At 38.9% G+C, this 25000-nt stretch overlaps 1 protein-coding gene across 10 annotated transcripts in view; it reads left to right on the top strand.

Moving 5' to 3' along the window:
• The first annotated feature begins 4824 nt into the window (after positions 1-4824).
• The window catches only part of LOC109400336 (somatomedin-B and thrombospondin type-1 domain-containing protein), a 541334-nt gene continuing 521158 nt past the window's right edge, over positions 4825-25000 (top strand). The window contains exons 1-2 of one of the 10 annotated variants that reach the window (XM_062859345.1): positions 4876-4945; positions 6439-6816. The gene's annotated coding sequence lies outside the window, so the exon portion shown is untranslated. Of the gene's footprint in view, positions 5178-6438; positions 6817-25000 lie in introns of those variants that run through there. The other 9 variants (XM_062859346.1, XM_062859341.1, XM_062859342.1 and 6 more) reach the window with 9 other exon arrangements.

Genomic DNA, 25000 nt, shown 5'->3' with positions numbered 1-25000 from the left:
CCTCCTGTATTCTATCTCCTGCCCGCTATTTTGTATCTTCTCATATTCATATCAAGGGATAGCTTTCTATCCTTTGTCTTCTGGTTTTGTCATCTACCTATCATTTCACTTCTGTTGAGAAATGCTCGATTAGTGCGCGTTGTGGTGCTGTCCGTATGTCGTCGTTTTGTGTGCGATGAGAGAAGCACACATACTATTTCACGTACCCCAGACGGAGATGATGCCAGTATGTGGCAAAATGTCGCTTTTGTCCACGTCGATAAGAAGCACATAGTTATTGGACACGGGGATGGATATCTACTGGTGAGTTCGTTCCATATTATTAACATAACTATTTTCATATAGGATATATTCGCTATGACAATGATTTCCATACATGAGTTGCGTTCTCTCTAACGCAGTTGCGTCCGTCCGCATACTAAGTTTGCACCGATCATATGGTGACGAAGTATGTGTCAGTTGAGCTTCAATATCAACATTCTAAAAACAATACGCGCACACTTGTTGTTCGTAGGCCGCGAGAGTGCGGGAGATTGGCATCTAAGAGCCGAAAGAGAGATAAAGTTGTGAAAGACGGACCCGGTTTAGGGTGGTGCTTCGAATCCAGTTTGACTTTCTATTCTGCAGAGTTGTAACTTGTTCTGTAGCTTAGTTGGTTAAAGCGCCGGACTAGCGATAACGGAGTCGTGGGTTCGAATCCCACCAAAACAAGTGGTAATTTTTTCACAAATCTATCTCTCAATTTGCCAATTAAACGTACTTTGCCTAAAAATACTTCAAGTTTTTACGTCTATTTCAGACATACTAGTCGACTGGTATAGCCGGAAAAGGTCAATTAAATCATTGCCAATTAATATATTCCTTTCATTTTTGCATTTACAAAATAATATGAATAGTTCGTCATCTTTGATGTTGACATGCGATATACCTTCCTCGATGACCGCTATTGCCGTTATTGACTTAATAAAAAAGTATGGAATTCTCTAAAATGTACATTGAGAGCGGTAGCTACTCCCAAGTTCCGTTTGTTGGTTTATTGTGCAATTTCGATTATTCTGGTCAATCACGGAGTAGCAACTACGAATTGCACAGTCATCTATGCTGATGCTCATCTATCATTTCACTTTTGTCTTATATCTTGAATCTTCTACCTTCTGCCTTATACTTTCAATCTTCTGTCTTCTACTTTCTACCTGTTGTCTTTAGTCTTCTACCTTCTATCTTCTGGTTTTGTGTTCTGTATTCTATTTTCTATTTTCAATCTTCTCGCTTCTATCTTTTACCTTCCGTATACTTTTCCACGTATTATTTTTCTTCTGTGTTCTATCTTCTGTTTTCTATCTCTTGGTCACCCTTCTACCTCCTTTTTTGGCTTCTATCTTCTGCCTGTCATCTTCTCTTTTTTCTCATCAATCTTATGTTTCTGTCCTCTGTTTTCAATCTTCCCCACAGTGCACTAAGGAGATGCAGGTGGCCAAAAATTGAAAGTTGACTTTCTCTAATTTGAAATTTAGGTTCGGTAGTTGAAGGTAGACCACTATCGACCAATACACTCTAGAATATAATTTTGGTAATCCATATACTTATTGAGATATTGGCAGCAGAATAAGACCATTGGTACATTTTTTGGTAAAATGAATGAATTGTTCATTTTTCTATATCTTCGGCCTAAATTAAAAGTTTTGAACTATTAAAGTAGTTTCTAAAAGCTTACTTATAAACCTTTCGGATGACATTTCAGACGTATCAAAGTTGATTGTGAAACTATTAAATAATGCCACTTAAAAAAAAAAAAACATTTTTTCTCATACAAACCGTTCCATACGAAAAAAAAGTTTTGCAAGGTTTCACTTCGAGACTATTTCTATGTCTTTTTTAAGGATCCCTGGGAGACATTGAAATCCAATTTCAATTTGCAATTTCAATCAAGGTGTCGGCTATGATTGATTTATTTTAATATAAAATCACCCTTTTGTCCATTAAATACCTCCGAGGAAACATATGATCGTCATGTCCACTTTTCTCAGTAGGTCAATCATAGTAGAACCTCAATCTGGTGTTTAATCTCTGAGCGATGCGTTTTCTTTTACGAATTAGAATCTACTAATTTGGATCATAAATACCTATACACAGATAAACGCTGAAAAGTATGCATTGCCCTTGTATTATAATACTGTTGAAAAAATGTTTATTCAAACTTCTAAAACCTCCAAACTAATGAGATCATGTTTTCACAGCTCTAAATGACATTTAATATATTTCAACATTATTCTATCAGTTGAAATGGAAAGGTTGCAAATTTATTATGATTTTGAAGGAGTAATGCCAAAGAGCAGAATTTTCATGCTCTCAGGGTAAGCCTGCTTCTAGATACAAAGGCTTAAATTCAATGAAGTTCTTGAAAGATCTGTAACATCTATACAGTTCAATACAACACTCCATTTGCTTGTTAGAAGGGTCATTGGTATATGGCGCATACAGTAAGCATTCATGGAACACTAGTTTCGCTTGTAGATTCTGTACCTACATTTCATGAGGTTTTAAGACAACCTCGAACATTGGTGGAACTCAAAATAGTAAAACTGTTGTGGAAATCAGCAAAACATATGCTTTATTAAAAATTGACATCAATAGATTATAATTATTATACGTGTATAACGACATAACTTTTTTGGATAGAGTGGGACTGAACTCCAAAGAGTTTGAAGACCTTAGACCTTCATGACGTGTTTTTCATATATTTAAGGCACACACCCTACGAATAGGGGCAAGACATTATAAAATTGACTCAAAAATAATTTTGGTTTGTATGGACCACCCCATTGTGCAGTGTTCTATCTTCTGTCTCTCATTTCCTGTTTTCCGTCTATTATCTTATGACTTCTTCCTAGTGTCGTCTGTCATTTCTCTTGCGGGTCTTTTAGGTCTTCTGGGACTTCTAAATCTTTTGGATCTTTTGGGTATTTTGGGTCTTCGGGTCTTCTGGGCCGTCTTCTTCTTCTTCTGTGTGGCTCTACGTTCCCACTGGAACTTGGCCTGCCTCTCTCCAACTCAATGTTCTTTGAGCTCTTCCACAGTTATTAATTGGAGGGCTTTCTTTGCCAGCCATTGCATGAATTTGTGTCTTGTGAGGCAAGCACAATGATACACTATGCCCAGGGAGTCGAGAAAATTTTCCTGACCGGAACGGGAATCGAACCCGCCGTCTCCGGATTGGCGATCCATAGCCTTAACCACTAGGCTATCTGGAGACCCCGTCTCTGTGTCCTTTGGGTCTTCTGGGTCTTTTGAGTCTTCTGGGTCTTTTGAGTCTTCTGGGTATTCTGGGTCTACTGGGTCTCTGGGTCTTCTAGGTTTTCCGTGTGATCTGGGTCTTCTAGGTCTTATGGGTCTTCTGAGTCTTCTAGTTCTACTGGATCTACTGGGTCTTCCGGGTCATTTGGGTCCCCTGGTCTTTCTGCCTTCAGGGTCGTCTTCTGGGCCTTCCGAGTCTCCTGAGTCTTCTGGATCTTCTGGGTATTCAAAGTCTTCTGGGTCTTGCAGGTTTTCTGGGTCTCCTGAATCTTCTGAGTCTCCTGAGTCTCCTGAATCTTTTGAGCTTTCTGGGTCGTCTTTCGGGTCTTCTGAGTATTCTAGGTCACCTTCTGTCTCTTCTGAACCTTCCGGATCTTCTGGGTTTTCTGGGTCTGCTGAATCTTCTGGGTCTTCTGGGTTTTCCGAGTCATCTGGTTCTTCTAGGTCTTATGAGCCTTCTAAGTCTTCTAGTTTTACTGAATCTTCCAGGTCTGTTGGGTCCTCTGGTCTTTTGAGTCTTCTGGGTCTTCTGAGTCTTCTGGATCTTCTAGGTCTTCTAAGTCTTCTGGGTCTTCCAGGATATCTGGGTCTCCTGGGTCTTCTAGGTCTCTGAGGTCTTCTGAGACTCCTGGGTCTCTTGGAGCTTTTGGGCCTTCTGGGTGGTCTTTTGGGTCTTCTGAATATTCTGGGTCACCTTCTGTCTCTTCTGAATCTTCTGAGTCTTCTGGGTCATCTTCTGGTTGTTCTGAATCTTCCGGGTCTTCTGGGTTTTCCGAGTCATCTGTGTCTTCTGGGTCTTATGAGTCTTCTGAGTCTTCTAGTTCTACTGGATCTTCTGGGTCTTCTGGATCTCTGGATCTCCTGTTTGTACTGTGTCTTCTTGGTTCTTACCACTTCCCTCTTAATTATATGATATGTTTATACTTCCAACAATTAATTTATTTCAAACGTACGCTTCCCATGTATGTTCAATCACACATTTCATTGTTCGTACACAGTACTCGCGATACTTCCCGAACGTACTGCATATGATGGGTTTTCAATGATAATTAGAAATGATTGATTTATACTGCATCCTTTCCATTGGCATAATTTGAAACTAAGCCTTCGCAAACAACACAAAAGGACGTCATAAAACAGAACATAATTTACTCTCAATGTGTTTCTCTCAACCAAGAGACTCGTACTCTCTGTGTGTATGATCTTAGCCAGCATGCATCGACGGTGTATAGAGTGATGGTGTAGTGGACGATCCCTTAAATATCTTCTCAACAGAATCCGGCAGCATGGCTTCTCTGGTATGCTTCATCGTATGCTCATTCGTGCTCTCAGTTTTCTCACGTGCTCGGGAGAGAATCGCCTTTCTATGCTCGTCGATTCAGCCACCTTCCAGTCAGCCGGTATGGTATGAATGGAATGGGATGCAAAGGTGAGAAATGAGCTTTCGGATAGCAAGCAGACGGGGACAGAACCTTTGGGTCCACAACGAGGGATTTCTATGCTGCTGGCTGACACGCGGGATGCAAAGGTTTTCGAGTTTTCTCATTGTTCATCGGTGCGTGGTGGCGTGCGGTTGTGTTTTGTGCGGTTGCAACGGCTGGCAAAGTTCCAGAGTTCCGGTCAGTTTCCTTGTGAAGTTCGTACGTTAGAGGTACGAGTTAAAGTTTTCGTTTTTATTTTTTGGTTTAACTGTGCCGATCTTTTGAGCTTTATTCTACGCACTTGTTGAAGGACTTCCTGTTGGATGAAGAGAAATTTTCCTACAAGCTCAAAAGTTTCCTCTGACTAAGTTTGTATTCTATTCCTGGTGGAACCGTGATACAGTGAAGGCATTCCGAGCGCGTAAAAGTTCAACGTTCCTTTGGTTCAGCTCTGTATATAAGGTACTTCCTCAGAACGTAAAGAACGTCATACTGGAATTTTTCGCTTTGTAGTGAAGTGTTGAAAGTGTCTGGGAATTCACGCTGTGAAAGAACATACTTTTCTCGTGCTGCAAGGATTAACTCGCGACGTACTCCCCAAAGCACTTTTCATCGACAACGGATTTGCAGGATAAATCTCCGCGTTTTTTTTTTTTTCGTTTGTGTGCTAACGTGAAACTGTTCCATAACACAGTGTTACAAAAAAAAAGAACTTGTAGACAGACCTATTGCTAATTTAAAGCCAGAACCAACAAACATTTTTTAGCCAAATAGACTGAAAAAGGTTTTTAAAACCATCATAAAACGAAAATAAAAGATAATAGGTTTTGTAACGGTTCTGAAAACCTCTACAAGACTAAGGGCCATTAAAATGTTACTTGGGGAGTGAACATTTCTCTAATCAATGTTACAAAATTGTCACAAAGATCAAATCTTTGCACAACTGCTAAAATTGCTATGTTTACTTTTAAAGTTGATTCAATAATTGTTCAAAAATTTATATTTCTTATAATTATTTAAATGAAGAAAGTTGACCATTTTAGAATATTACATACAAATGGACTTTTTTATAAAAAAAAACCCTCTTAAATTCTTCTTTTTTTAAATTCAGCATATTTTCGCTATGAAAATCTTCATTAACTTTTGTTAGACCTAACTCTGTTAAACACAAAGAGAGAGACATAAAGTAGACACGAAGTAGATGGACATAAAGATTTATCAGGATTGCTTTAGAAATAACGTTTACCATATAAAAATTAAAAATATTAACAATGAAAAAAAAACACACTAGAATTTGCAAAATAAAATCTTTCAAAAGAAAAACGGAATACTAGTATGCATAAAAGTACGTTTATTTCCAAAAAAAAATGCAGTAGAGAATTGAATCGGACGTATAGTGATAAAAAATATCCATATCATTTGGCACACCGAGTAAAGGTATCACGTTAGTTCACAATTCAAATAGTAACCATTAAAAAAACAGATTTTTAGTCATGAATCTGTGAACCTTATCGAAACTAATTGAACTACGAACTGTTGCTTGATGTTGATATTCGTAAAATGTGATTTGAAAGATGTATCTAAGAATGTTAGGAAGATAAAATATTTTGAAACTTGTCTGTACTCAACCAGACCTTTATACAACTATTGGTTCTACTGAAAGTTTTTTTTTTTCAACTGTGTAACACGGTGTTATTTGCCTCTTTCCTTTGTGAATGGAAAGTGAGAGATGGGCACACGCTGCCGGCAGCGAAGTGCGAAACAGAAGCAATAAAGCAAACCAGGAAAATTAAAACACACGGAGTGTGAAAAACGGTGAAAAGTGAGTTTTTCCTCCGTTTGGGCTCGCATCTGTATCTAGTAGCTAGTAGTCGGCACGATACGGCGGCGTGAAACGTACAGTCGGAACGAAGTGCTGCATAGTTGTCGGGTTTTTATTACCGTCGTCGTCGTCGTGTTATTTGCACTAGGTGAAAATACAAACAAATAACATATTTTGAATACTTTGCGCCACCGACCGAGCCGCTGACATATTTGTAGAGAAGGGGCCACCGACAGCGACAATCATCAGCCGCAGGAGATCCAGGTTTCACTTTTCCGGGTAAGTGTCAACAGAATAGAAGATACTCAATGTTTGGACTTTGCGGTGCAGTGATTTTAGTTCGTTGGATGAGTTGTTGATTTGAGTGTTGAATGTGCGATGCACCTTTGGGGTGGGATGTGAAGTGAATAATTGCTTTTGTTTTTTGATTCGTCATGTATTATCTAAAGATAGAGTATTGGTGTCTTCTACAAAGTTCAAGAAAAAATGTATTATTAGAACGTGCACCAATCAAATTATTTTCTTACTTGCTAAGAAGTTAAATATCCCCGAGCAGGAGAAAATAGCTGAAAATTACCTAACTCAGGTATGGAAAACCGAATACCTACAACCTGAATGAGGTATTGAGTAGCCCTGCATAAGAGGTAAAATACCTAAAATAATACCTGGTGTGTATTCTGTGCATAACTCGAGATTAATAACATCAGGTATGGCAATACCTAAATAATAATTGGCTATTTTTCCATACAAATAGGGATTTTTCCATAGTTGAATAATACCTCAAACCATCCTCAACACCAAACCAATAGCTCGTTGAGGTATTGTATCAATACCTACCAAATACCAAAATAAGTTATTTTCATTACCTGGATAACCGACGAATACCTTGCCTTGGTATGATACCTGATTTTGGTATGCTCCAGTTATGTGGCAGTTATTCATTCCTGCCCGGGTCAGTTTTCGAGAATTCTATCCCAGCGAGAATTTCGGCAGGACAGGAACACCTGGAGAAATTCAAAAGGATTTCTTCAAAGGTTTATCCGAGAATTTGAATTACTGCACGGAGTGCACTGAAAGTTCCTCCAGGAATGAATTCTTCTTGTGGTTTGCGTAGGGATCCCGAAATTGTTCTAGGAAATCCTCCAAGAATAACTGCTAGAGTTTCTCCGAAAATTCTTCTTGTGAAACCAAGGATTTTTCCATAAAATCCTTCAACAGTTCTTTTTAAAATTTGTGACTTTAATTTCAGCTCTTTGTCGCACTAATGAAAAACCACGTGAGGAACTATCAAAATGTGGGTGAAAAATATTTCCCTCTCGTTTTTTCTCATGTAAACCTTTACGCACATTCTGCAACTTCGTAGTCGCGAATTTCTCCGCGGATTTCTCCAAAGGTTTCTTCAGGAATTCCTCTAGAACATTCTTTAAGAATGCTTATTGCGATTCCTGCAGAAGTGCATTCTGTAATTTCTACACGGATTTTTAATTCATTCTTCCACAAATTCCTCTGGGAATTTCCTGCTAGGAATTCCTCATATGGTTCCTCCAGAGATTTTTTCCAAGAATTACTCCAAGATCTCCTTATCAAATAATTCCTTCGAGTATCTTCAGCAATTGCTGCTGTAATTTCTTCATGGATTCGTCCAGAAATTCAGTCCGAGTTTTGTTTCCGGGGATTCCTTCAGAATTTCTCTAGAAATTCTTCGAGAAATAACTCTTAAGTAAACCTCTTGAGATTACTTTGGGAATTTCTTTTGATATTGCTCCAGGAATGCTGCTGGATTTTTTTTTTCATAAATTCGTGGTGGGAATCTTACAGATGTTCCTGAAAAATTCATAAGAGCAATTACTGGAGCAATACTATCTGGAAATGCTGGGGAAATCCCAACAAGAATTCTTCAATTTTTGGAGAAATATATTTTTAGGGCGTCTTCAGGGGGAGCGATGAGGGAAGAGGGGTTGTTTGGGACTGTTTATGATAAGTTTTTAACTTTCTTTAGCATAAGTCATAGAATCTACATACAACATAAAAGACAGCAGTCTTAAGTTTGTAGAGATCAGTAAACAAATAAATAAATAAATAGATAACTTTTGTGCTTGAATGATTCAATGTAAGGCATGCTTAATGAGGCTGTGTAAGCAACTGTGTGCTAACAATTGGTAAACTCAATGCTTGTTGTGGAATCTCTGAGAGCTCCCTTCAGTATAGGCCATAGAATCTACAATAGTAAACAGTCTGGAACGTCTTGAATCTTTTCTGAAACCTTTATGAAATGCTTTGAAGCATCGCCGAAATTTCCCTGAAGTTCACTTGGTTTTGCAGAACGTGACGACTCATGCAAAAAATTATGGAGTGCAATACAAAACGTGTAACATAGGGGGAAGAAGGGGGGTTTGAAAAAGGTCGATTTTTGCGTGACATAATTCATTTATCAGCTACCTGAAATGTCTTCGATATCCCCCTAAAACCCCCTTGGACTCCATGCAAGTATCAGTAGGTAGGCTCCAGAGGCACGCTCTCCTCCATTTGGGAAAATTGTGCCAACCTCCCAAGTAACAATGATAGCTGAATCAAAGCTTATTCAGTTAAAATTCTCAAAATCAAGCTTAACAGCAGCTTACTTATCTATTGTACAGCAATAATGCTTGTTGGGCTGAGACCCTCCAAAACCCCCGAAAATGTCTATATATAACGCATCTGACACGTGTCTAAAGCTGAAGCTGAAGCTTTGATAAATGACTTCGAAATCCCCCTGAAACCTCATCGGATTCCATGTGACGTAACTGAGACCCTGGTGGAATCACAGGAAGAGTTTCTGGAGAAATTGTGGCAGGTATTCTTGAGAAAATTCCAATGGGAATTTCTGGAGAAACCCCTTCGAAAAACCACAGTAGGAACTTCTATAGGAATTCATCGGACATTCCTGAAGGGGTCCATAGCGAAATTGCAGAAAGAACCCTTGAAGCAATACGCGGCGAAATTCGGCGAAGTGATAAGTGAACCATTCAGCAGTTTTTCTTCCCTTTTGTTGGTTCTGTTTCAATTACCAAGCGTTTCTATGTTCTCTCGTCGAGTCGCTTCACGAAGGCATGCAAAGAAGATATTCATAGGGAAACAGAGCCCAAAATGCCAAGATGGGGTAAAATGGCCAAACTCATTCCTCCCATTCCTGAATGAGACTTGATCATTGTTATAGGTGAATGGTGTCAAGATATGTTTGCATTAAACATTCTTCTAGAAGCTAGGCCGCCAAACCCACGGAAAATTTTTTGATTTTCCAATGAAAGTTGGCAACTTCCGGTTTTCCGTGCCTGCAATTAAGGTATTCGGGTGATTTTATTACCAACCATTTGTTTCTAAGGAGATTCAGGCACCCATGGAGGCGCATGGTTGTTGATGTCTACGTTATCAATGTTAGGGGTCATTCAAATATGTCGACCATCGTTTAGCGGGGTAGGGGGTGACACACCAAGAGGGGTGAAAGTGAATCGAAAATGCCAGAAAACTGATGGACGTAATTTTTGAATGTTTTCATGAAGTGGCATCTTACCCCATGGCAGATGAACTTTTTGCACCACTTCCGTTTTACGAACCAGTTTTTGAAATCGCTAAAAATCGATGAAAATGCAATAATTTAGTGAATATTTTTGCTGAAGTATCGAGCAAATATTATAAAGTTGCTGTTATGTACCACTTTGAAAGCCTAACACATGAGGCTATATATCATTGAAAACGATGGAACTTATCCCACTTTCCCCTATATAGACAAGCTGCAGTAATGAGAGGGCATCGCTAAGTTTAACACTTTCTGATGCTGCCTCATCGTTGGCTTGAAACAACTGTGAATATACGTTATTTTCATCATTATTTAACGCCTTAAAACGAAACATACTATTTAATTTAATTGTATTTATGATATTGCAGGTTGTGTTGCTATAAATCATTGATTATAATCAAGAGTTATGACAATAACATATTCTTGCCGAATGCATCACTTTCATTAGTGTCGCTGAGCATCTTCTCTCTCGTATTGAGGAGTCATAAGCAGTGCTGAAAATTTCATTTCGTCATATCTAAATTCAACCACCCACAGCTCATTTTAGAAGCTGAACCTGAGAATATCAACAGCAATTTCTGTAGAAATTCCGGGAGCATTTGCTTGAAGAATCCTTGGAGAGACACTGGAGAAATTATAGCGGGAATTCATTAAGAAACCTTTGGAAAATCCCTGAACGAATAACACGAACTTCCTAAAAGAATCTCGGAAAAAAATTCTGGAGGAATCCTTGGATGAATTTCTTCAGTTATCCCAGCAGAAATTTTTAAAGAATCCCGTCAGGCATTCCTCTAGAAATTCTAGTTGGGATAGTTAAAGAAGTTTCCTCAAAAATACCGTTTTAGTAGTCTTCTAGAAATACCAGAAGATATTCCTGCTAGGATTTTTTTTAGGAATTCCTACTTGAATTACCTCCAGAATTCTTGCTGGGAGTTCTCAGGGATTTTCAACTGACATTATTTATCGCGAGTTCTTCAAGCATAACTAGAGGATTTCCAGCAGGAATAGCCTGAACAATTCCAGCAAGACTTTCTGAAGGATTCCACCAAAATTTCCTCAAAAATGCCTGCTAGGATTCCATCAGGAATTCCTTATATAATTCCTCCAATTTTTTTTCCCAAGAATTGTTCCCTATCAAATAATTCCTTCGAGTTTCTTCAGCAAATCCTGCTGTAATTTCTTCACGGATTCGTCCAGAAACTCGCTCAGAGTTTTGTTTCCAGGGATTCCTTTAGAATTTCTCTAGAAATTCTTCCAGATATAACTCTTGAGATTCCTTTGGGAATTGTTGTTGGGATTGCTTTTTTTCAGAAATTTGTGTTGGGAATCCTTTGGGTGTTTCTGGAAATATCTGAAAAGAAATTATTGGATCAATGTCATCTGGAAATGCTTGGGTTATCCCAGCAAGACTTCTTATAGAAGTCCTGGTAGAAATGCCTGTTAGCAATAGTTATTGGGGATATATATACCCAAACTTCCCAAATGGAATCTGACTATGTTTAGAGCAGTTGGAGTGTTTTAGATTAGTGATGAGGATGGTTTACGGGTAATAAGTAGTGAGTGGAACTTAAGGCGTACTCATGGTGAGGCAATGAGGGAGATGGGGGGTTGTTTGGGACTGTTTAAGGGTTCCTAAAAACTTTATTGAACAGAAGTCATAGAAACTACATGCATAACTTCTGTGCATGAATTATTGCATGAAAGTCATGCTTACACAGTCTCATGCAACTGTGTGCTGACAAGTGGTAAACTCAATGTTTGTTCTAGAATCTCTAAGAGCTCCCTTGAATAGGCCATAGAATCTACAATAGTAAACAGTCTATAGCGTTTTAAATCTCTTCTGAAACCCTTATGAATCGCGCCGCTGAAACTCTTTGAAGCTCACTTGAGAGCAGTGATCCAAAATAGAAACGGTAAGCCCCCTCAAAACATATTTCAAGAAAATTTCTGGATGAATTCTTTGATTTGATCAATTTTAAAGAAATCTCAAGCAAGAATTTATGAAGCAATTTAAGCTGTAATTGCATGAGGAATTCCAGAAATATTTTTTGCAGGAATGCTCCTCTAAAAGTCTTCTATTTTTTAATATTTTTTTTTTGGGATTTTTCTGCGAGTTGAGATGCAGGCTATTTTCCAGGTTGAGCGTTATACCAACAAAAAAACAAGTACAACAGAGTTTATTGCATCACACACAGAACAACTTTCTGGAACACCCACGAAGTCACAAAATCCCATGGGTTGTTAACAAAAGCAAAAATGAATTTCTATGTCACTTCTAGGTGGATTAACCTTCACGAATCCGATCAACTCAATTTCCATCCGATTTTTTTTAAGTCGCCCTCAATTGATCATAAATTGGTGCATGTTTGTTATACTCAAGTGGCTAAGCAATATTTGGAACCATTCCGGAGTTATTTCGCATTGTGCTGGGGTTGCCAATATGGCTCAAAGTGCCAAATATGAGGTCATATTATTGTGGGAATCCTTTATATAGAAGATATAGTTTTGCCATTTTAACGTGAGAAATATTTAAAAAATATTTATAACTAGCTGTACCCGGCAAACTTTGTCTTGCCTACTGCGTTTTTTGACGTTTCAAGTTTCTATCCAGGACCAAGTACCCGGTCACAAAATGTATGGAAGATCGATTTTCAAAAACTTTCAATTTTTCCATGTTTTTTGCCTCATAAACCTTCCTTGGGTGAAAACTAACAGTACAAAACTAAGACGATCAGAATCGGACCTTCCGTTTGCTAGTTATGCGCGGTCTCACGTATGCCACTGCATTTATATATATATATATATATATATATATATATATATATATATATATATATATATATATATAGATTCTTCCAAAACTGTATTAATGAAGATATTAATGTGGTTGTGGAAGAATTAGACACTAGAACAATAAGAAGATCTAAGAAAAATCTTGATATCTATCACATTTATTCTTAACCGATTTGAAATTCTATCGTAAAAACTATGGTATCATAAATTTATATAAGGTAAAAATGCTTTTCGCGAGTGGGCTTGTGGCATTAGATTCCAGATTTAGTAGAATATCATGCCAGAATTTATAGAGAAACTGCAAGATGAATTTACAGCTGGCATTATCGAGAAATTTCTAGTATAATTTGTAGCGCAACCGATGGTATCGTTTTTGCGAAATCTAAATAGAATTTCTAGGGAGGAATCCATGCTTCAATCTCTGAAGATGTTACTGATCGATCACCATAAAGCATGAATAGAAGTTTTTTTTCTAACGCAACAGCTGGGCTTCTGGCGACCTCTCAAAATAAATTTCTACAAAACTTTTGAATTGGACAATATTAAGTTAAAAACTCCGCCAAATGTTTAGCCGATTTCACCACAACTTTTTTTTCTGCAATTTTCTCACGGAATCTATGGATTTTATCATGAGTTCGCAAGGGATACATCCTAATTTCAGTAAGCAAATCCTCCAAGTCAAGAAAATTAGACTGAAACTCTTAATAATATTTTATTTTAAACTAGCAGTCCCGGCAAACGTTGTCCTGCCTGCCTACTCTGTTTTTTTGACATCCGATTCCATGAAAAAATGTTCCTCAAAATGGAATTTCTGATTTTCCCGTTTTTCTTGCCTTCCCGGTTACCTTTTCTAAGGGTAAATTCTTCTCAAAATTTTGTAAAAAAAAATCTCAAAAATAGTTGCACAAACCATCTCAAAAAAGACTTTTTGACTTTTCAATTGATAGAGTTTTTCAACATTTCAGTCGAAGATTCTCTTCAGGATTTCCGGTAATTTATCAGAGCAATTGCACAAATAAAAATTAGTATTAATAAGAGTTAGAGAAAATTTTGGTAGTTGTTGTTTTGCTGTTAATAATTACATCATATGACATACATCTTGACAGTAGACATAGTTACTTGAAGTTCTAATTGATTGATTGATTTGTCTTTATTAGAGAGACTTTCAGCCCTTGGCTGGTTCGTCTCTATTGAAGTTCTAAGACAAAATTCAGCTTTGGCTAAATTGTTGAAAAACCTATACGGGGGACGCTTATAATAGTTGGGTGCTCTGTCAAAGTCTACACTCCTTAAAAATTTCAAAATTTTTGAATGGGTAAAACTCCAGATGGAGGAGGGGAGTTTGAGATGATTAAATTTTGATCTACGTGGTTTATGAACGGCCCCTAGTAACTCGGGTCCTTCCAAAGTGTAGTGTCCGAATCGTATAGGTTATTATAGATTGCCTGGAGCAAAACGGCGAAGCGTCCATCGGACCAACCCCCAAAGCCCGATTTATTCGGAAATGCCAACTATACTACCAGATTTTCTGGCTGGATTTTTTTACACAAACTCCTTTTGGGGATGCCTCTTGAAATTCCATCAGGGAACTCTCTCAGTAAATTCTTAAGGGGAATCCTTCTGGAGTTCCTTCAAAAATTCCTTCCGAATTTTCTATGAAGCTTCCTTCAGAAGTTCCTTCAAGGATTCATCCAGGAATTTCTACTGAAATCCTTTTTGGGGCTTCCAGGGATCTCTGCAGGGATTATTATAGATTTTTTTTCGAGGAGTTTCTTCAGGGATTCCTTCCAGGAGTTCCTGCAGGGCTTCCTACAGGAAAGTCTTAGAGACTTTCCTGGGAATTCCATCAAGGATTCCTCCAAGAATTCGGGAGTTTCGCCACAGATTCCTCCAGAACTTACATAAGAACCTTTCAGGGATTATTCGGGGATTCCTTTAGGAATTGATTCAGAGATTCTTTCAGGAGTTTCTGCAGGCATTCTTAAGAAAGTTACATCAGGGATTTCTTTTGGAGTTCCTTCTGGAATGAAGGAATCAGTTCTTTCAGTATTCCTTCTATAGTTCTTTCAGGAGTTCTACCAGGGATTCCTTCTGTAGTTCTTTCAGCAGTTCCTTCTGAAGTTCCTACAGACTTCAAGCAATGCGTTTTGGTTCAGTTCGCCACATACCACCGCCCGTAAAACTTGATGATCTGCTGGAGTTTCCGCACCCATCAGACTTGGTTTGTATGAACAGGGGACGTCCAAAACTGCTAGTTTGACGGCTTGTCTTCGAGGAACTCCCGTTGCTGCGCGTTCTAAAGCTTGGCGTACTCCTCCGTCCTTACCGGGGAACACTTGTTGTACACGGCCCCGAAACAAACGGTTACTAATAAAAGTATCGGACCATGTCTAAGTTACTCGCACTATCATAATGACACGTCATGTGACGGCACTTCTATTTCCCTCAGCGAGATTTTCAGCAAAAACAATCAATTCAACAGAAATCGCTTTTATCGAATCCAATCCAGTATAAATAATGTTGAGCGTTTATTTGAAGTACAACATTGTTTCTATGTTGACTTTGAAAAGAATTGTACGTAAGAATTCTTTTGTTTTCAAATCTAAGCATAGCCTATCCAGCTAATCCAGCTAACAACAAACAAAATTCCTGTTGTTCTGTATCCATCTAAGTTTTTAATTCCAATAATAGCCAAAGAAGAAATACCATACACAATAGAGGAATGCAGCCCACTAAAAGAAGCCAACAAAGGAAGCACGTGTCATATTGTTAGGAAGCCATTCTTTTGTTTTCCGGTTAGCAAAAATGAAGATAGGACCGACTGACAACAACCGGCACTGCAGCAAAATAACACATAAGAGCCTGTCGTCCGTCCAACCTTTTTCGGATGAATTTCTCAAACATATATTAGCCTCTCTTCAAAGGAATAAGGAAGAATAGGGGTAGGCGGGGCAATATGGACACCCTAAGGTTTTTGCCAACTTTACCTGGCAAGATGTCAAAAAAGTTTAGTTTTTTGATACATGTATCCTTTTAAAGTCTATTTAGCATCTATTGCATAAGAATGCTCACGAAGAAAAATGATTTATCCACTTCAAAAAATGTTTTGAAAAATGTTAGTTTTTCATGACGGTCTTCAAGCATAGCAGAATGGACACCCCCATGGGGCAATATGGACACCATGAGACTTTTACGAATTTCGTACATTATTTACACCTATAAAGTCATTTCATTACAAAACAACTATTATGGATGAATAATACGCCGAAGTAGTTCATTTTTGTTCAGTTAATTTAAATTCAGGCTGTTTTGGATAAAGCTTCGTTTTTTTCGGCATGTACAGCTGTGCCTAGAACGACTATTTTCCACTTCTGTCATTTTTGACCAATTTGTTTCACCCTATGTCTACTATAGTGAACATTTAATCGAAAATATACTGAAATCGAAGAATTTGGTTGGTTTGTGATTTAGGTTATATTTTTCCCTTGCTGCTTCTTTCAAAAAGGTGAGTGTCCATTTTTCCCCGGCAGCAGATGATATTTCCAAACTTGATTATTGATACAATAAAGAAGAAAATATAAACATGTTAAGCATGTAGATACAGCAAAACTACTTGTATGTGTTCTAGAAATATCAGGTTTTAATCGACCTGCAATAAATTAATCACTAAATCTTATTTTAGATGGTGTGAAAATTATAATTTCCATGCACAAAAAACGGAGGACGCAACTTTTTCGTGTAAAATCAAGTATAATTTTAATTTCAAAAGTTTATTTCCTGAAACTACGTTTTAGACAAATGGACTATATTCTCCATTCATTAAAAGTTCAAAAAAGTTTGCATATTTCGAAATACTGAGGGTGTCCATTCTGCCCCGGGTGTCCATAATGCCCCGCCTACCCCTACAATGCACATGATACGGCTGCCACCACAATAAAGCAAGGAACTAGCCAGCAGCAAACATACGTATGAAGATCACCGCTCTTTTGCTATTCTTCTCGTGAACCTGTTTGAAGCCTTAGGATTTTCTCCTCTATTTATCTTTTTATTTCATTTCTTTCACTCTCCGTCGTCGTCGTCGTTTCGCCGGTAATCTTATGAGCGCACATTGTCTGGAGGGTACTTTTGCCAGCCGTGCCTCCCACGCAGTGGCAGCAGCCAGCCAGCGCGCAGCGGTATCCCTCCAGCTCCAGCAGGTTCATTGTTCTTGTTCGAAGGCGTCATTCTGTGCTGTGCTGTGCTGTTAGGTGGTTGTTTGTTTCCAATTTCAACGTGATCAGGATACTTATGAAATTGCACACCTTTCTTCTATTTTTTTTTCGAAAGTTGATTGAAGCATCTGTTATTGAAAGAATATCTATTTTTTATGACCATGGATGAATCCTTGTCATGTAGCATAAAGGACGAAGCTTGTCAAAGCGGCACAGATGTGTTGCACAGAGGACGATAACAGTTTCTGCAATTTTGAAAGTGGTCGACTTCTAAAAGGGCTTACAAATATGTAAATCGTTACATATTTTGCAAAGAAAAATGTACACATAAATAGCGGTCACTGTCTATCCACTTATCCGCAAGCGGTAATGGCGGCGGCGGGCACTACTAACCGATTCGCATTTTGACGTTTGTTGGGGATGACAATCGGCTGGCGCCACCGAACGGTGGGCGAAGGGGAGAGGAGGAGAATGAAACTGTTTTGACTTTCCCCCAAGAAACGTCAAAATCCGAACCGATTGATTATGCCCGCCGCCGCCATAGACGAGTGCACCGATGAACTGAATTCATCGCGGTCCGAGAATTTTGACACTAGAGCGGGGTCGCTTCCAATCAGAAGTGAAAGATTTCCAATCAGAATTGAACAATTCTGATTGGGAACGACCCCGCTGTAGTGTCAAAATTCTCGGACCGCGATGAATTCAGTTCATCGGTGCACTCGTCTATTACCGCTCGCGGATAAGTGGATGAGAGCTTTCTATTGGTTTTGTATTGTCATATGCCTAGCAATATTTACGATAGAGTCGATTAGACTGGATGAACAAGTTCGATTTTTTGGAACAAAGCTCTGAAGTTCTGAACTCCAAGATAGTTTGGCTGACCTGGAATATCCCAATAGTGTCTATAAATGACATTTTAGATTTCAAGAGCTTCACGGATCCCAGTAGATTAAGTAATGCTATTATTTATGACGAAAAAACATAAAATTATTCTTGTAGAGTTGAAGGACTTTACTACAGGACAGTTTGGAGTAGACGTGGCCGCCGCGCCGCGTCGCCGCCATCGACGTTTTTTCCGCGTCGCCGCCGCCACTCGAATTGACCCGGCGCGCCGCTGCTTAATTTTTTCCACGCCGCCGAACAAAATTTCCCACGCCGCTCAGAAAGCGACTTGGGTATTTTATTTTTCTAGTCAGCACATAAAACAGTACTGTTCTTACCTGTAGAACTACTACTAGATAAATATTTAAACAATCTGTATTGGATAATAGTTTTGGCGCATTTATACTGTATATTATTTATTAATTCAGGGCGCATTTTTTTGGCATGAAAATTTGTATGTGGGCGTTTTTGGAGCCTGGAAGGGAATTAGCTAGGTCTGAAACGCCTCCCTCTCAGTAAGGATGACTCCCATACAAATGAATTGGTAGGGTCCTCCCAAGGGTCCTCCCAAGGGTCCTCCGAGAAATCCTTAGTGTTTGCAGGGTTTGCAGGGTTCCGAGAATTTCATGCGAGATTCCTCCCGGAGGTCCTTCTGGGATTTCTTCAGGAATCCTTTCTGAGATCTTCCAGTATTCTACAATGGGCCGTCCATAATTGATGTAGCATTTTTTGGCCAATTTTCAACACCACTTCCCCTCGGAGCCTATTTTCCCATTCCTAATACATGGCTCGTAGAAATTTCAGGGACTCCTCCCTCCCCCCCTGAAACGCTACATCATTTATGGACAACCCCAAGAGCTTATTTCACTATTCCTCTAAAAACTTCTCCGAGATTCTTTTTTGAAAACCCTTCCGGGATTGTTACAGCAACTACTTCTGGGATTACTTTAAAATTCCGGGAATTTCTTCTGGGCTTCTGTCAGGAATTGCTTCTGGAATTTTGTCAGGAACTATTTCGAGGAATTCCTTAGAAAATTCATGCCGGGATTCTTCCGTGAAGTTCTACTCAAATTGAAACTGATTTCGGGAATTCTTCCGGAACTCTTTCCAGGATTCATCTAGGAACCCTTTTTTGGTTTCTTCCAAGAGGAGTTTCTATTGCACTTCCTCCTAGAGTTTATTAGGGAGTATTTTGAAAAATTGTTCCTGCAGTTTTTTTTTTAATGTATGGCGTTCCTCATGAAGTTTCTACAGGTTTTCTTTGATAAAATACTCCAACAAGTTCCTTCTGATTTTCTGCCAACAGGAGTTCCTGGAAGAATCTTATTATAGAATCTTTAAGGAATCTAAGAAGATGATTCTGAAGGAATCGTAAATTATTTCATGATTCATTCTATGATTTTGAAATTCCTATGAGGTGAATTTCCTAAAAAGCATATGAGACAATTATTATGTTAAGGCTCACAAAACATTTCAATAAATAAATTGTGTATGAACTGAAAGATCACACTCTGAATAGTTTAACTTTGAAACACTTGCACTGCGAACATACGCGCCAACTTGTGACGTAGTTGAGGGGGCAAAGCCTCTCAAAATTAATAAAATACTGTCAAAATCGATCCAGTTTATGACTGCGAACATTCCAAAGATGTTTAAACAAATCTGTAGAACTTTTAGGGATATGTATGTATAGAAATATTAATTTAATTGTTTAATTAATTTAATGTAATTGTTGCGTTCAGAACCATGCAACCGTACAATAGCATCCTGTCCAATTCTAGTCTCAGGCCTTTTTGATACCCCTGTGAGGCTGATACCCTTGTCGAGGGGAACCTAAAACTCTTGAATTTGTAGAGGATTCTAATATCAATCGAAATAATAAAATCCTTGTAGTAATTTATCGAGCAATCTGCAAAACTATCACATTTATGATTCTCAAAGTAATTTTTTAATTGAATCATTGAAAAAATTTCCAATCTCATTCTTGGAGGGATTTTTCATGGTGGTCTTGAGGAAACCCTAGAGAAGTTAAAAAAACTGCTGAAATTACTTGGTAATTACCTGGGGAAGTTTCCTAAACAAACCTCTTAATGAAATTTCTTTTCTTCGCAGATATTTTTTGAAGTCCTCGGTTTGTAGAACTCCTGCAATAGTATTTTAAGGGTATTACCACGACCTCGATGTACCAAAGAAAACGATCAAATTTTGTGTGTCCAGTCCAGTTCCCAATAATATTCATAATCGTGTATTTTTTCCGTGCAAATTGCCTTTTGTGTAAATTATATTTAGCGTGTTACACTGATCTGACAGCTCTGACAGTAAAGGACTAAACATAAATTACGTAAAGTGGGTACCAAGGATTGTTCACAATCTGCAAACTTGACTGCGGAAAAAATCGCGACCATGACGCCGCTGGTATTAGTGCGGAATCCCCAAAGTTGTTATTATTGTTTTGTCTTGTAAGAAATGTGTAACAATCTCAGAGAAATTCCTAAAAGGCTCAAATGATAATCGCACACTATCCAAAACTGAAAAAGCACTTTTCTACACAATGACGAAACGGCGAACAAAACCGGTTTGTCCGATTGTCATAATCGACTAAGTAAACAATCGGACATTTTTATTTTCTTCGATTTGTGGATTATTTTGGGAAAAAGTGCTTTTTTAGTAAAGCCTGTATCCGCAATAATCGGGACACAGAAACATAGCTGAAACTCTGCAATAGATACATTAAAATTGCTTAAATGCTGCCTGATAATATCTTAAGTAGTGTTCATTCCACCTGCAAAATTTCATGTGAATCGGTCAAGTACCTTTTGTTGTAGCAATGAAACGGTAGAACGCGAGCAATTGAATTTTGTACAGCCCCTGGTTTAGCTTGTCAGCGCTGTAACTTTTGAATTTGATAAACAAAATGGCTGAAATTTTGAACACAAACCTCTCAATCTACTAAAAATTTCAAAAAAATCGAAGCACTATCAACAATTTTATAGTCGAAACATGTATTGGGGCAGACCGTGGTTTTAGCCCTTCAGACAACTATTAGTGAGCACCCCTTATTGCTTATTGCAGTGTACACTTCTGCAAACTGTTGCTTTGGCACACAAAAAAAATATGCCATTTGACGTTTTTTCCAATGAAAAATCTTCTCTCAAAATTACAAAAAAATAAAATAAAAATAAACATTCATCATTTTTTTTGGGTTACGCCGCCGCCGCCGAATAGGGTGTACGGCGTGACGCCGGCGTCGCCACCACCGCTGCCTCAAATCACCCTATACGCCGCCGCCGGTGAAATGCGGCGCACACGTCTATTAGAGCACCTAGAACATCCCAGAATATAAAACACCTTTTAACAATCCTGATGAATGTTAAATGAATACATATGAACGAAATCCATATCCAAATTCAGCTGCAGAATAACTAGTATGTAATTAGTTCGTTTCTCCAAACTTTATGGTGCTCAGGATGTTCTAGGTTTTCAATGAAGTCTTAAATACAAATATTCTCATTTTTCCTTATTAGAGGACTCAATTTGCAACAACTTCGCCGGCAGCAGTATCCTGTTTTATTGTATGTATGAATGTATGAACGCCCCTGACACATCTTGAATCGCTTCTGTAATTTATGTTATGTGTGAAGCTTCAAAAATTTGAAGCAGACTTGGAAGTTGCGATATGATATACTATGTCAACTAGATATAAAAATAAACTCAGAATCCATCTATAATCGACATTGTAGCTTGTTCTAAAACCTTTACAAATTTTTCATTTCATCTTAAAATTACTACATCTTTTGACACATGATTTTGAAAACCATACCAACAACTTCTTCCGAATTCTCGGTAGAAGGCGATGCACCGCCGTAAATTCCTCTCATCAATAGGAGTTCTCCGCAAACATCTCTGCGCGGAAACCGCACACGTACGACGTTTGTGCTTTCCGAGAAGCTCCGGCCCAACGCGCATCAATCAATCAGGTGTTCCAACCCTCGGCTCGGCAGGTATTAGCTTCACACAGACGCACAGACAGAACGTGCCAAGGATAATACACACGCTGATGAGTTCATTGATTTCCAACCAAGCAAACATTCGGCCAGTACTGGATCTGAAATGTGAACGTATTTCTCACGGCCAACAGCTCAATACTTTAACGCATGTTTGCACTCATCTAACCAACCATATGGTGCGATATGCCCACCACCGCACCGCTAAGTTGATGCTATAGGTACCGCCGTCATCCATCCGGTGTGGAATCAGAGAAATCGCTTCTGTCAACAATCAATCGGTGTGTACGTGCCCGATGCATCATGCAAATGAATACCTCTATCACCTGTAAACGGGTGTAATCTTGCCTCCATTCACACATAATACCTTACAATCATATCTGAGCACCGTTTGCGCAGGCAGTGAGGGGAAAACGCAAGATGAAAGAAATTGGAAAACAGCTTTTTCAAGTTTATTTTTTGCTACTGTTAATATTACTGTATTACTATTGAGAATGACTTTCATCATATTTATTTATTTATTTATTTATTTATTTATTTATTTATTTATTTATTTTTTTTTTGTATTTATTTATTTATTTATTGATTTATTTATTTATTTATTTATTTATTTATTTATTTATTTATTTATTTATTTATTTATGTATTTATTTATTTATTTATTTATTTATTTATTTATTTATTTATTTATTTATTTATTTATTTATTTATTTATTTATTTAAGTTCATCGGACTTCTTGGTCTACATGAACTGTTCAAAATCCTTAAAACAAACAGTATAAAATTATTACTTGTTGCGATACAGAACACATCACATAAACATAAACTTAAAGCAAATTAGGTCGGCGAATTCTATCTGCAAAACGATTGGACGGCTCGTCAAACTCGAACAGATCTTCCACTGTGCTGAATGTTCGTATACATGCAGCAATCGGTTCATAATAGCCATACAGAGTCCTATGAAATCTATGTACCAGCAGAGTTGAATAGCGCAGTGTTCTCCTGGGAATCCGGAAGTTGATCGTCGCCCGCAGCTCTAGGGAATCAATTTCTCCATTGATGAGTTTGGCAATGAATAAAGCTTGCTGGATCTTTCGACGACGTTGCAGTGTATCCAAACCGAGTAACTGGTATCTCTCCGGATATGGCGGCAGGTTAACTGGATCCCGCCACGGTAAACTTCGTAACGCTATTCGGACAAAACGCTTCTGAACCCTTTCAATCCACAAACACCATGATACCTCATGCGGAAACCAAACCAAAGAGGCATTTTCTAGAATTGGACGTACGAGCGAGCAATATAACGTCTTCAGGCAGTCAATGTGGATTTTGAAATCCTTGGCTACTTTGAAAATAATGCCAAGACGTTGTGTGGCTTTAGAAACAATCATCGATCGTTGGCAATCAAACGTAAGCTTTGTATCTAACTGAACCCCAAAATCACAAATTTCAGTGGCTCTTGTCAGGATGGTTCCATTAATATTATATCCAAACAGAACTGGACAATCAAGGCGACTAAATGAGACACACTGATGACTAATTTGTTTCTGTCACACCAATCAACAAACAGTTGTAGTCGATTTTGCAGACGCAAACAATCATCCACAGATCGCACCTCCAGAAACAGCTTGAAATCAGCTGCACGCTTTCTTGTGCCAACTGGATCAGTTGCAAACACCAGCTTTTCAGGGTTGTTGTCCGGCATTCTTGCAACATGCCCTGCCCACCGTATCCTTCCGGCTTTGGCCACCTTCTGGATGCTGGGTTCGCCGTAAAGTGCAGCGAACTCGTGGTTCATCCTTCTCCGCCACACACCGCTCTCCTGCACACCGCCGAAGACCGTCCTTAGCACGCGTCGCTCCAAAACTTCGAGTGCTTGCAGGCAGTGTTGGCAAAATCACACTCAAGTCTCACTCATGAACCGCTCTTGCGTGAGCAAACTGGCACGCGATTCTAAATCATTTTCTCACGCGCGAGATTTTCATGCGCAATCTCGCTGTCGCGAGTCAAGCGCCTAAAACTCGTTCGCTTGTAAAACGAATCTAAATCAATTTAATCGGCATTCAATGTTTTACATGCAAGATATGGTCTTATTCTGTCATACAACCGTCAACTCTTCGTTGCAAATAATAAGCAAACCGAGAAATAAAGCAATGAGTAAAATCATGAGTCAAATCATGCTTGATTTTTACGGCGGTGAGTTTGGCGAGTCAAGAAGCACGCGTGAAAAAACTCAACCATGAGTTATTTTTTGAGTTTTTACCAACACTGCTTGCAGGTCCTCCTCGAGCATGGTCCATGTTTGGTGCCCGTAGAGGACCACCGGTCTTATTAGCGTTTTGTACATGGTGCATTTGGTGCGTGGGTGAATCTTTTTCGATCGCAGTTTCTTCTGGAGCCCGTAGTAGGCCCGACTTCCGCTGATGATGCGCCTCCAAATTTCACGACTTACGTTGTTGTCAGCCGTCAGTAAAGATCCGAGGTAGACGAATTCCTCCACCACCTCGAAAGTATCCCCGTCTATCGTAACATTACTACCCAGACGGATCCGGTCGTGTTCGGTTCCGCCTACCAGCATGTACTTTGTTTTTGTGGCATTCACCAACACTCCGACCTTTGCTGCTTCGCGTTTCAGGCGGGTGTACAGCTCTGCCACCGTTCCAAATGTTCTGGCAATAATGTCCATATCGTCCTCAAAGCACACAAATTGTCCGGATTTTGTGAAAATCGTTCCTCGGCTGTTGAGTCCGGCTCGTCGCATCACACCTTCCAGAGCGATGTTGAATAGTGGGCATGACAGTCCATCACCTTGGCGCAGTCCCCGGCGAGATTCGAATGAACTGGATAGTTCATCTGAAACCCTTACGCAGTTTTGCACACCGTCCATCGTTGCTTCAATCGGTCTAGTCAGCTTTCCAGGGAAGCTGTTTTCGTCCATGATTCTCCATAGCTCTGCGCGGTCGATACTGTCGTATGCCGCCTTGATGTCGATGAACACGGGATGCGTTGGGCCTGGT

This window comes from Aedes albopictus, chromosome 3 (assembly GCF_035046485.1).
Source record: "Aedes albopictus strain Foshan chromosome 3, AalbF5, whole genome shotgun sequence".
Classification (NCBI taxonomy): domain Eukaryota; kingdom Metazoa; phylum Arthropoda; class Insecta; order Diptera; family Culicidae; genus Aedes; species Aedes albopictus.
The sequence above is the reverse complement of the archived record's forward strand: the minus strand, read 5'-3'. Positions and strand labels throughout refer to the sequence as shown.